Source organism: Chelonia mydas, chromosome 11 (genome assembly GCF_015237465.2).
Source record: "Chelonia mydas isolate rCheMyd1 chromosome 11, rCheMyd1.pri.v2, whole genome shotgun sequence".
NCBI lineage: Eukaryota > Metazoa > Chordata > Testudines > Cheloniidae > Chelonia > Chelonia mydas.
Genome location: NC_051251.2, coordinates 59,315,302 through 59,329,132, shown reverse-complemented (window position 1 = coordinate 59,329,132; position 13,831 = coordinate 59,315,302). Strand labels below are relative to the sequence as shown.

The following is a 13,831-nucleotide window of genomic DNA, read 5'->3' as shown; positions in this document are numbered from 1 at the left end:
AGGGGCAGTTCACTTCTTCATACTACAAAAGTAATGACTGCTGCATATGTATTATTTTTAAAACTCCCATCAGGAATTCAACCACTTAGACAAGTTACAACATAGTCTGTGGAGCATCTTAAACATTCTTAATTATGCTGCAACAAGTTTAGGGGAGAAGTTTATTTCCAACGAAAAAGTGATTGGCTTATGTCATTTAATATAAAGGTTGATACACTAACTAGGATAAATATCTACAAATAATAATTTTGGATTATGCAGGTTCTTTGCATTGTAATCTGTTGTTTAATAGTATCTTCTTTTGGTTTTTCAATGTAGAAATACTTAAAATATCTATACATTTTGCAAGTTAAGAGCCAATATTTTACCTCTGCCATTCCTTATCAAAGTGATGTTTGAAAGATGACTTAGGTTTGCATGCTGCTAATGACTATGGATTTGAGCAGCAGATTTATTTTCCTGAGTCTGTGCACAAGCTACAATGAAAATTAAAAAGGTTATGCCTCACCACTTCCACATGAAATGAAACGGGATTATACGAAGGAAATCTCCACAACGTGGGGTGGGTGAGTGAAATTCTGTGGCCTGCGTTGTGCAGGAGGTCAGACTAGATGATCATAATGGTCCCTTCTGACCTTAGTATCTATAAATCTATGAACGTTCCCCTCACTGAGCATCTTCTGATCTTTCTGCCAGGGAGGAAGGGAAGCAGGGCTAGGCACCCTCTAGCATGAGTACAGAGATCTCTCCCCACAAATTTTTATGACCCCTCCCCACCAGGGGAACAATACAACCCATATGTAGATCCTGTCCCTCCTCACTGGGTCTGTGCTCCTAGCAGCTCCTCAACTCCATCCTGAGTTGCATGGCTCCAGTGGCACGGCCCTACCAAGGACTCCTTCTGCATGCAGATACTTTAAGAACCTCTGTGACATTTTGGGGATCAAACCAGACCAGTCAAAGGTTGCGTCAACACCTGCCCTTTAATCCTTGGTGCTTTAAATGCTTTGCTAGTGCAGCTCAGAGATCAGACACCAAAAGCTAGCTGACGACCGTGCAGTTCCTTGAGCGTCTGCGTGATGTTCAGCACTCTGACCCTGGCAGCCTGCCTACACCACAACAGCCCCACACTGGTCTCCACCAATCTCGGTTACTACTTGCAGGGTGACAGCAACACACTCCCAGGTCCGAACTTTCCCCAAACCATCTGCCCTGAACTATCCAGCCCTTTCCTGGAATACTCAGAGAAGTAATAAGGTTCATTGCTCCTTTAAAGAGACTAAACCACAGCTTATTACTTTTACTGGCATTAACAATCACTTCAATTCAAACATGTCACTGGGTTGGTTTCAATCAAAAGTAAAACAAGTTTATTAACAAGAAGATAGGTTTTAAGTGAATTCAGGTACAAGGAATAAAGAGAAAAATGGTTACAAACAAAAACAAATAAAATACTCTTATGAGTGGCTAAGACTTAACTCAACAAGCTACAGGGTTAGCTCAAGGCAGATTTCTTACCAATCTTTCTACTTTCCAGACATGAGTGGCTCTCTCTCAGTCAGGACCTTCCACAGAAGTATAAGGTGCTGGTTTCCCTTGTCATCCTAAGTGAAAGATGCAAAAATGGCTCTCTGTTTCCCCTTATATATCTCAGAGTCCATTGACCCCGATTAAAGAGGCAAGATGATGTCATGCTGTTCTTCCCTTCCAGCGGGCTTCCCATTCCCCTGCTGATTCACATGCAAATAGGACACCCACTGTTTTGATTTCATTATGCTTACTTTACACATTGGAGACAAGTAGATAGCTCCCTTCCCTCTTGTCTGGAGGAAAACCTGTTTATCTCCGTGTTTGGTCACAGACTTAAAAGCATAATATCAGTAAGTATTCACTATTTCTCATACAGTGTTAACACACACATTTCACAATATCAATAATCAGCATGTCACCAACTTTCATAAATGACCTTACTCAATACACTTTGTATACAATATTCATGTATAATTGGTTGATTGAACTCATGCTTTAAGGTTTGAACCCCCTGTCTTTATAGATCAATAAACTGTGGAAATGTATTCTTAGATAGAGTTCTTTTTCTCCTGCTGGGAAGAAATGCCATGGAGTCTGATGAAGACTTTGTGCTAGTTTCTCCCCTGCTAGTGATAGCTATGTTGTTACCTCCTCCCCTTGTTAGCATGATAGCTTTTATGTAAAGCACAGAATCACACAGGAGGTCACCTAGTCCAGTCGCCTGCACTCATGACAGGACTAACTATTATCTAGACCATTTCTGACAGGTGTTTGTCTAACCTGCTCTTAAAAATCTCCAATGATGGAGATTCCACAATCTCTCTATGCAATTTATTCCAGTGCTTAGCCACCCTGACAGTTAGGAAGTTTTTCCTAATGTCCAACCTAAACCTCCCTTGCTGCAATTTAAACCCACTGCTTTTTGTCCTATCCTCAGAAGTTAAGAAGAACAATTCTTCTCCTCTTCCTTGTAACAACCTTTCATGTACTTGAAAACGGTTATGTCCCCTCTCAGTCTTCTCTTTTCCAGACTAAAGAAACCCACTTTTTTCAATCTTCCCTCATAGGTCATGTTTTCTAGACCTTTCATCATTTTTGTTGCTTTTCTCTGGACTTTCTCCAATTTGTTCACATCTTTCCTGAAATGTGGTGCCCAGAATGCACATAATACTCCAATTGAGGCCTAATCAGCACGGAGTAGAGCGGAAGAATTACTTCTTGTGTCTTGCTTACAACACTCCTCCTAATACATCCCAGAAGGACGTTCACTTTTTTTTTTTTTTTTTTTTTTGGGGGGGGGGGGGGGGGGGGAGGGCAACTGTTGACTCATATTTAGCTTGTGGTCCACTATGCCTCCAGATCCCTTTCCGCAGTACTCCTTCCTCAGCAGTCATTTCCCATTTTGTATGTGTGCAACTGATTACTCCACTTAGGAAGGAACACTTTGCATCTGTCCTTATTGAATTTCACCCTATTTACTTCAGACCATTTCTTCAGTTCATTTTGAATTTTAATCCTATCTTCCAAAGCACAGGCAACCCCTCCCAGCTTGGTATCGTCCTCAAACTTCATAAGTGTACTCTCTAAGCCATTATCTAAATAACTGATGAAGATATTGAACAGAATCAGACCCAGAACTGACCCCACTTATTATGCCCTTCCAGCATGACTCTGAACAAGGTAACTACTCTCTGGGAACTGTTTTCCAACCAGTTTTGCACCCACCTTATAGTAGCTCCACCTAGGTTGCATTTCCCTGGTTTGTTTATGAGACAGTATCAAAAGCTTTACTAAAGTCAAGATATACCACATCTGCCACTTCCCCCCCATCCACAAGGCTTGTTACCCTGTCAAAGAAAGCTATCAGATTGGTTTGACAAGATTTCTTCCTGACAAATCCATGCTGACTGCTACTTATCACCTTATTATCTTCTAGATGTTTGCAAATTGATTGCTTAATTATTTGCTCCATTATCTTTCGGGGTACAGAATGTATTTCATTGTCTCTGCCCGACAAACAAGCTGGTCAGACAAATAAATACACATTCCTTTGTCTAGGGCAGTCTGGGCTTAGGTATTGCTTGCCAAACAAATCTGAACAACATAATTCCAGCACAGGGGTTCTCAAACATCATTGCACCACGACCCCCTTCTAACAACAAAAATTACTCAGCACCCCAGGAGTGGGGACCGAGGCCTGAGCCCGCCCAGGCTCCGCTAACCCCAGGTGTGGGGTGGGGCAAAGCTGAAGCCCCAAGAGCTTCAGCCTCAGGCAGGGGGCCTGTAACCTCAGAGCTGAAGCTCTTGGGCTTCAGCTTTGCCCCAGAGCAAGTCTAAGCCAGCCCTGGCAACCCCATTAAAACGGGTCGTGACCCACTTTGGGGTCCTGACCCACAGTTTGAGAACCGCCGTTCTAGCATATACACATAACTCGCTGTACGTGCCCTGTGCATACACCACACAAGAATTATCAGTGAGTTACTAGTTTTCCAATATCATCTTACACGACACTTTTCAGATACAGAATATGACAACTATGTGTTAGTGTAGAAAGCATGTCAGGCGTGACAAGAGTTGATGACACAGAATAGCGAACCACAAATGGGTCTCCGTGTCACAACCTTCCTTAAAGGGCAATTTTTCCAGGCTGTATTATCTTTTTTTCGGTAAAATCAAAAAGTACTGCAGGGAAAATACATAAATCCTCTCTCGCTCCACCCAACTCAGCACAGGGCTGCCTGCTCTTCACTCCAAGCACAACCTGCCCAGGCCCGGCTCCCTCTACCCTCCAGACACAGAGTTCCACCCACACACAGTCCCTTCATGTGGGGTTCCTGGGGGCATACTCTGGTCTACTGTAGTTAGTTGGAATCCCAGATTTTCTCACATAACTTGTCTGTTAGAATATTAGCCTAACCCAATTGCAGGCTCCTTCCCAAAATAATAGATAATGTTGCTTCAACCCCTCCCCGCCACAATTTTATCAATGCACTTTTAGCATACTGCTTGGGTGGTAACCAGCAAGATGATCAGGAATGTAACAGAAAGAAAGGTTTGGAGGGAGTCTCTGGTGACTGAGGGAAGGAAGACATGACTGAGGGAAGGATAAAAGTGGAGTGTTTCATCTCTCACGGGTACACAGATAGTTTAACACTAAAAAGAAAAAAGCACTGAAGATGTCGTCTTCATTTCTCTAGATTTTAGGAGTAGGTAGGGGGTGTCACCTTAGCTTTTCCCCTCTCCCTTTCACCCCACAATTTGACCACAATGAAACCCTCTCACTCTTTTCTCTTCAGTATTTAAAAAAACTCCATTCTTTCCTTCCTATCTCAACATCCAATCACTCTTCCATACCCTAATCATGTCCTCCTCATGTGTTTTTTGTGACTAATTTAGCCTTTCTACCATCCATCCAAAAACATGCCTGCCAAAATCCTCTCTTTCTTGTCCATCGTTTTGACTATATCAGCTCCCTTTTGAAATCTTTAACTGGTTCCTTAAAGCAGTACACACTAAGGCTATGTCTACACTACCATGGTAAAGTGGACCTACACTACACAACTCCAGCTACGTGAATAATGTAGCTGGAGTCAACATACCTTAGGTCAAGTTACCGCGGGGTCTACACTGGGGTGGGTCAAAGTGAGAAAATCTCCATCGATTTACCTTACTCTTCTCGTCGAGGGTAGAGTACAGGGGGTCAACTGGAGAGAGATCTGCAGTCAATTCGGCAGGTCTTTACAAGACTCGCTAAATCGACCATTGATGGATCGATCTCAGAGCGTCAATCCCTGCCGTAGTATAGACCTGCCTTAAGTCCTAACTTCTTGTGCTTTCTGTCAAGGCTCTACATCACACAGCCTGACAGCATTCCCCTTGGACCCTGCCACTCCATGAGTGACACCACTTACAACATCCCTTTCATCATCTACTCTTACAAATACCTCTGTGCTTTCTTCCATTGGAATCCACTCGAAGTCATTTGCCAAGCTACCTCCCTTTTTATTAAAAATATATATATAAGCATATATTTATTTATTTATTTTAATTTTTAATTGTGGAACCATGAAGATGTTCCTTACTGAATAGTTGCATATTCTCCTTCCTCATCCTTCTACTGTAAGTTTCTGAAATTCTCTTGCTGTCACATCATACTTAGACCACGTACTCTTCTGTGCATATTCTAGATGATTTTTGTGAGGCACACAGTTCATTTTAGTGCGCTGCAAAAATAATCAAGGGTTCGTTGTGTTTGTTTTCCATGCAAAACATGCTGCATTATTTCACTGGCCTACCCTTAGAAGCTTTAATTTCCTTCATTTTAACAACATCATTAGCAATATGTGGACCAACAGCTTCTGACAGGAAACAATGGAAGCAAAAAAAATATTTTAGCTTTTTAACTCTTGTAAATTTACTATGAAACATACAGGTAAATATTTTAAACAATTAGGTAAGACCGATGTTTTAAAAAGGAGGGTAGCCAAAAAAAAATAACTGCTGTTAGGTGCAATAGTGTGATTGTATAATAACTACACTTCAGTTAAGCCAGATGTACATCAAAAAGCCAAATCTGGCATAGAGAAGTTAAATAATTTACATTTAATGAATACGTATTCGATGAACTTTTTGAAAAAAGGAAAGTGGTACTAACGATTCAATATGTCAGCATAAAGTGAGTGTCTAATTTGCAAATATTAAAATTATAATTTAGCAGTAACAGATTAGTATACTTGTCTGTTACCCACAGGTCATAGCTATACTTCACAAAAGTAGCTATGTTTATTATAAAATGTCCCTACAGTATCTAGAATTCATAACAGAATCAGGGACTTTACTACATGTGCTGTACAGAGAAATCATACAAAGCCAACAAAATAGCAGGCAGGGTATTGGAAATAATTTCAGCATCCAAACCCCTACTTCATACTACTGTAGAAATAAGCTGCTTTCAGATCTTACCCACCCATTTAATTTCCCAGATGCTTTTGTACTAGTCCACAAACCACAATACGAACAGAGTATTATGAGTAAGTTTTTAGCTTCTTAATTAAGTCCTACTAAAATATCATAAACAAGCTAGTCCCACAATACCAGCCATCAGTGTATGTACTATAACTCAGTTTGTCTGCCAACAGAAACAGGAGACATGAAGTATACATATCTATTTCAATCATGGCAGCTGCTCTAGCTGCAGTTTCTTGCCCAAGTGATTACAGCAGGAAATTTATGTCTACATTGCATTAAAAGACCCACAGCATGGCCACAGCTGACCCAGGACAGCTGACTCGGTTTGCGAGGCTCGGACTGCAGGCCTATAAATGGCAGTGTAGACGTTCTAACTTGGGCTGGAGTCCAGGTTCCGGAGACCTGGTGAGGTAGGTGGATCTCAGAGCCCAGGCTCCAGTCCAAGCTGGAACGTCTACACTGCTATTTTTTAACCATGCAACCCCCCACTCCAAACCCTAGTTAACTGTCCCAGGCTCTTGAGACTCAGTGCCATAGGTTTTTTTTATTCCAATATAGATGTAAGAGAAGAGCTTTAAGAACATTCAAACATAAGAAACTAACACTGTGATGGTATCTATACCAACTTCCTTAAATAGCTGTTTTTGTTTTTAATCTGATTGCCAATTAAAATATTACTTTTATACAGAAGAACTGCTCATTATCAGAGTATTTTCTTTGCACTGGTAGTTCCAATATTCTGAAGGTTCACCCATTTAACCTAGGAGATTACACACCTCAAGAAAGTATGCCTGCTACAATTTTCAGTTTTATTTAATTATTTATATATTGCCACTATGTATCAATCCCAGCTCAGAGGAATGACTAAAAATTAAATTAAAAGCTATATTTTAGAGAACGGCAAGCAGAAGATTAATCCTTGAATAAGTAACATCCTTGTCTTCAAATAAACAGAAAAGGAGAAAAGAGTCTTAGTGATGGTCATAAAGGGAAGGGTAACCACCTTTAAATCCCTCCTGGCCAGAGGCAAAACCCTTTCACCTGTAAAGGGTTAAGAAGCTAAGATAACCTCACTGGCACCTGACCAAAATGACCAATGAGGAGACAAGATACTTTCAAAGCTGGGGGGATCTGTCTGTCTGATGCTTTTGCCAGGAACAGATCAGGAATACAGCTCAGAACTCCTGTAAGAAGTTAGTAAGTAATCTAGCTAGAAATGCATTAGATTTCCTTTTGTTTAATGGCTGGTAAAATAGGCTGTGCTGAATGGAATGTATATTCCTGTTTTTGTGTCTTTTTGTAACTTAAGGTTTTGCCTAGAGGGATTCTCTATGTTTTGAATCTGATTACCCTGTAAGGTATTTACCATCCTGATTTTACAGAGGTGATTCTTTTACTTTTTCTTCAATTAAAATTCTTCTTCTAAGAACCTGATTGCTTTTTTCATTGTTCTTAAGATCCAAGGATTTGGGTCTGTGTTCACCTGTACAAATTGGTGAGGATTTTTACCAAGCCTTCCCCAGGAAAGGGGGTGTAGGGCTTGGGGGGATATTTTGGAGGGAAGACGTCTTCAGGTGGGCTCTTTCCCTGTTCTTTGTTTAACACGCTTGGTGGTAGCAGCATAGGGTTCAAGGACAAGGCAAAGTTTGTACCTTGAGGAAGTTTTTAACCTAAGCTGGTAAGAATAAGCTTAGGGGGTCTTTCATGCAGGTCCCCACATCTGTACCCTAGAGTTCAGAGTGGGGAAGGAACCTTGACAGTGATATATTCAAAACAAGTTTTACATTTAAAGGAAAATTATATTTATAATGTTTGGTCTCGAGTACAGATTCTGCATGAACAGATAAGATCACTGAAAAAGCATAATAGCTGGATATGTGATGATATATTTGGTAAGTGTTTCACAACTAGAGTCTAAATATACTGCAGCTCTGAGAAGCACAAAAAAATAAAAAGCAAAGATTGCTAAAAATCTTAAAAACTAATAAATAAGAGCTTCTGAATCTGTGCCTGCAAAGCATAAATAAATAAATAAATAAATAAAATAAAAACAAAAACGCTGCACCTATTACCCCCCAGAAATGCAGAACAGGCTTTTTCAATCAGCAAAGCCTACTTGTACACGAATGGGGTACCTGCTACCAAAAAACACTGGCCTAGTTTTGGCGCACTTTCTTTAAAGAAGCTCTGCAGAAACTGTCCAATCTCTCAGGAGAATATCATAATATTGTGAATAAAATCAGTCCATGACTAACAAAAGCACCAACAAAGGTTAACAGTAGGTGGCTAAACATTCAATACCAGGACCCATGTTATATAAGATAGTCAATGATGTTGGATCCTAAATGAACCATAACCACTCAGGAAAGTAATCCGAGCATCCTTGTGTTCATAGAGAGTTAAATGAAAACCTCTGCTGAATGTGCAGTGATAGTCAAAAAATAAGAAAAACATTAGGATACATAAAGAATAGGATTAAAAGATACTGAAAACACTATAATGCTGTTATAGAAATCTGTTGTTTACTCCTGACCTGGAACAGTGTGTTGAGCTCCGATAATCCCATGTGATAAAAGATGTAACAGAAATAAAAGAGGTACAATAATGTGCCATGAAAGTTAGCCACATAAAGAGATTTCAGTATAAGAGACCGCAAAAACTGGGAATGGTTAAGGAGAAGAGAAGAGAAGACTAAGATGGGACATGAGGAATATAAAATATTGAAGGGTATATACATAAGTCTCACAATACAAGAGTAAGGGAACATACAATGAGATTGAAAGGCAATATATTTGAAACTGATAAATGAAAAAACACAAACACCCTGTGGAACTCGATGCCATAATATACAGGCCAAAAGCTCAGTAGGATTCTTAAAAAGATTTGATGTTTATATGAATGGATCATATCACATTCAGATTTGTGCATTAGAGAGAAGGGAATAAATCTTATTTTAAAGGTTAAGCCCCCAAAAGTTCATTAACAACCAGGTTAAGGTTATTCAAGCGCATATACCACTAACAAAACTGCAAAAGAACTAGTTAAATCTTCATCCAACCCTTGCAACCTACAATTATGATTTCTTTGTCTCCACAAGGCTTAACCCACATCCCTAGTCCCAATACACATACAACCTTTCTCTACCTCCATGCAAGATGTTCAACCTGTTATTCAATGTCATTAGAAACAGATGTTTTGTATTTGTTCATGACACTGAATTGGGTCTGCGTTGATGGTAAGTGCATATTGTGTAGATTCGTAGCGAATGGTTGTGTTGTTGTGTATCGTGCTGGATGATTGTTAATAGAAGGAAATGTTTGATTTTTTTTTAATGGAAATGGTTTTAATAGCATTTATCATTTTGGAAGACACTGTTTATAATTTTGCAGTAGTGTTATATAGACAAGATACAGTTAGTATGGTGTTGTATTTTGTTTTTTTCCAATAGCTCATATTTGCAGTCAGTCAAGCAAGGGGCAGGGATTTCAGACATAGGGAGGCTGAGCAAAGATGTGAAGGGATCACAAGGGAGAAGAAAGGGAGCGCAGTACCCAGCCTCTGCACTGAGACATTCATGTGGCAGCACCATGAGGAGCACTGCAGTACCAACTCAGCTCTTCGCAGTGCTGAGGGAGTTGAGTATCTGTACAGCAGTCCCTTAGTGCAAAGGCACTAGGCTCCATCCCATCAGGACCCAGGTCCCCTGCACAGTTGCAGACCTCCACATTCTTCCCATACATAACCTCACTCCCCTCTCATCTCTACATTTCTACCCTCAAACACAGCTCAACTCCTCATGCCTCCAAGTTCCCTCTTAATCTGCCTACCTCTCTTCCTTCTTTATTCACAGGCACCCAGACTCTGCTCACTTCTGTGGCACTCCATACCACTTGCTGCCCAGCCTGCCTCCAAACTCTGTGAGGAATTGACCTGGTGAATCATGTTGGCAGCACCAAAACCAGAAGTAACTGACAGAATTTGACATTTCTGTCTCATCTTGGCATTGCTCAATTAGATTGTCCAGAATAAAGAGACTGACTCAGTGTTTAATATTACGATTTCAGAAGCCTCTCTGCCTAAAATGTTATCAGAATGCGTGTGTGAAAAATTTGGAGTTTGTCAAGACTGGTTGTTTAGCTAGAAGAACCCAAAGAAATATTCAGAAACTGAGCAAGAGGGGAGCATTTTTAAAATATGTCCTCTGAATAGTAATATTAACTGAAAGATTTATAAAAAATTCAAATATCTTGTGAAGAATTGTTGTGCCAAATGTGAAGATTAAATAAAACCAAGGCATACAACAAAGTGTTTTTAATCCTATTTTATTTCCAAAATCTCAACATAATTTTATAGAGTTGCCACTGACACTGATAACAAACCCTCATGTTTTAGGGGAAAAGCCAACCATAACTTTTTTGTGCCTTCCTCTGAAACATCTCACAGTAGCCCCTGCACTTGACAAAATACTGGGCTAGATGGACTAGCCTGATCTAGTATAATAATTCTTATGCTAAAAATATCAATAGAGACTGCTGTATTCAAACAAGTTTTTGGTTGTTTGTTTTTAAGAACAGATTATCTTGACTTCTTCCTTTTCTTGATATTATAAAGGTAAATAAAACTGACTTAAGTCTGAGAAAAAGAAAAATGAGCATCAGTTTCACTAAATCCAGAGGACTAGACAAAATGCTTACTAAGACAGTCAAAGCTGCAAACAAGCTGTGCTCGTGTTCCTATAAGGCTGAGAACCATTATCCATCATAACTGTTGTTTCTCTTTCATTCCAGGTTAAGCATTTTGTTCCCAATGGGATTTATGCAGCCATTCATACAAGCCCCTTTTGCACTGGCCAGGGAAACTGTATTAGCACCTTTCCAAGAGGATTCATGTTTAAGGCACACCCATCCACTTTAAATCTAGTAAATCTTAAAGAATGAATTACAAGGCCTCCTGGTATAGAACCGAAGCACTTCAATGAGTACCTCTAATTTCTGTGATTTCACAATCACATTTTAAAATGTTCTCTCTCCTGTTGCTGCATGAAAGACAAATAAGAAGGGTACTGGTTTCCTGACTCTACAGAGGAAACAGTGAAGCTGACTGCACAAAGTGCTGAAAAAAAGCACAAAGAAAAAACTTGACGAAAATATTCTTCTCTAGTCTATTTCAGTTACATTAAAGATTGGTGTTAATATGTAAAAAAATTCAAATAGCAGTGAGGTTTTTTTTTTAAGTTGATGTCCCTTTTAGGCAATATTTGCTAAAAAAGTAACAAGGCCAGACAACCCCTCTTCTGCAAAAAAATAAAAGCAAACATCGCAGAGGCTCGGCTCCAGTGAAAAAGGAAAACTCAGCTAAATTCCCCTGATCTCTTCGTCCAGGGCAAAGTAGTGAAGTTTTCCCTACATCAGATCAAAATAAGCAGGAGACTCAGCTACCCAGTTACCCCTGGATGTCTAGAGGGCAGGGCCATTCACACAGAAGCAATGTCTCAAGGAAGCACTGCTCTGTTCTCTGGCGCCTTGGCAACATGACTTTTGAAATCACAGCTGACACACAGAAATCACCATTAAAGGAGGGGCTGTTACATTCAGAGTAAGGCCTCAGAAAAGTTAATCAATACCTACTTTAATGTGGGGGAAGGGCTTATGTACTAACCTACCCTCAAGTGTACCAACTGTATCCCTCAAGCAAGTAGAGTGGTTCTGTCTGCCAGACTAACTCCTTTTGAACAAGTTCCCATCTCTAACCATCAAAAATTGGATTTCCTGACTATTACTCAAATGGGAAAGGAAAAATCCAATGGCCACAGGCAATGGGCAGAGCCCTACCAAATTCACAGCCCATTTTGGTCAATTTCACAGTCATAGGCTTTTAAAAGTCATAAATTTCATGATTCCAGCTATTTAAATCTGAAAATTCATGGTGTTGTAGTTGTAGGAGTCCTGACCCGAAAGGGGGGGGGGGGGGTGTCACAAGGTTATTATGAGGCAGAGGGTGTTGCAGTACTGCCACACTTACTTCTGCACTGCCTTCAGAGCTGGGCGGCTGGAGAGTGAAAGCTACTGATGGGCCCAGCTCTGCAGGCAGCAGCACAGAAGTAAGGGTGGCAATACCATACCATGCCATCCTTACTTCTGCGCTGCTTCTGGTGGCGGCGCTGCCTTCAAAGCTAAGCAGCTGCTGGCCCGGAGCCCAGCTCTGAATGCAGAGCCACCGCCAGCAGCAGCACAGAAGTAAAGATGGCATGGTATGGTATTTCCACTCTTACTTCTGCACTGCTGCTGATGAGGTGCTGCCTTCAGAGCTGGGCACCAGGCCAACAGCCACTGCTCTCCAGCCACCCAGCACTGAAGGCAGCACAGAAGTAAGGGTGGCTCCCCTAAAATAACCTTGCAACCCCTCTGCAACTCCCTTTTGGGTCGGGGCCCCCAATTTGAGAAACGCTGGTCTCCCCCATGCACACTGTATAGTTTAGGGTAAAAGCATACAAAAGACCAGATTTCACAGAGGGAGACCAGATTTCACAGTCTGTGACACATTTTTCACGGCTGTGAATTTGATGGGGCCCTAGCAACGGGCACATCTATGGCAAAACAGCAGGGATCTGGAGTAGAGATGATTTCAGGCAACCACTTTCATATACAAGATCAATAGTCCACACAGGAGGACACCATCTTAGATCATGAGTCAGAAATACTGCTCACTAGAGAAACTGAATTTAATGGCCAATCTGTCCCACCTCTCACAGTTTCACATTTGGGATTAAAATTTTGAAACACTGAGGAAGCTAACTTTCTAAGCAGAACAAGACAAGACTGCCCCAATTCATTCATTTTAAAATTTTAAAACAGTATTTTAATTGGTTTTAAAAATACTTCAATCATTACTTTACAGTACTTTAGCTTTTTAATATTAATAATTGAGACAAAGAACCATGCAGATAAAGACCAACAGATTTCTTAAAGATGTCCTAAAAAGGCACAAACCCATTTTTTTTCTAATATTTTCTGATTTTAGCAATGTAAAAAAAAAAAATTTGAAGTGCAATTTCTTGAGGATTATACATCACGGATACCAAGGCAGTGAAACTGATTGATTTAGAGGGGAAGTGATTTTTATTCACACTATTAAATAAATGTTATAAAAAACAAAACAAAAGCTTTAACAAAAGCCACACGAGAAAAGTTCTCAAGTATTCAATACCCATTCCTCTTCAGTTAAGGTCCCAGGATATAAGTCATCCAGAAAGTCCTCCAACAAAAGAAGGGGAAGATTCAATATGATTGATATTTCTAAAGAAAAGAAGTGTGAGGAAGAATGTCAAGCCTTC

General features: G+C 40.3%; 1 protein-coding gene across 4 annotated transcripts in view; it reads right to left on the bottom strand.

Moving 5' to 3' along the window:
* The window catches only part of BMPR2 (bone morphogenetic protein receptor type 2), a 174,248-nt gene that overhangs the window by 156,339 nt on the left and 4,078 nt on the right, over nucleotides 1–13,831 (bottom strand). Inside the window, exon 2 of one of the 4 annotated variants that reach the window (XM_037912427.2) lies at nucleotides 1,519–1,604. The exons of the other annotated variants lie outside the window; for them this stretch is intronic. The gene's annotated coding sequence lies outside the window, so the exon portion shown is untranslated. The remainder of the gene's footprint in view (nucleotides 1–1,518; nucleotides 1,605–13,831) is intronic. 4 annotated transcript variants of the gene reach the window in all.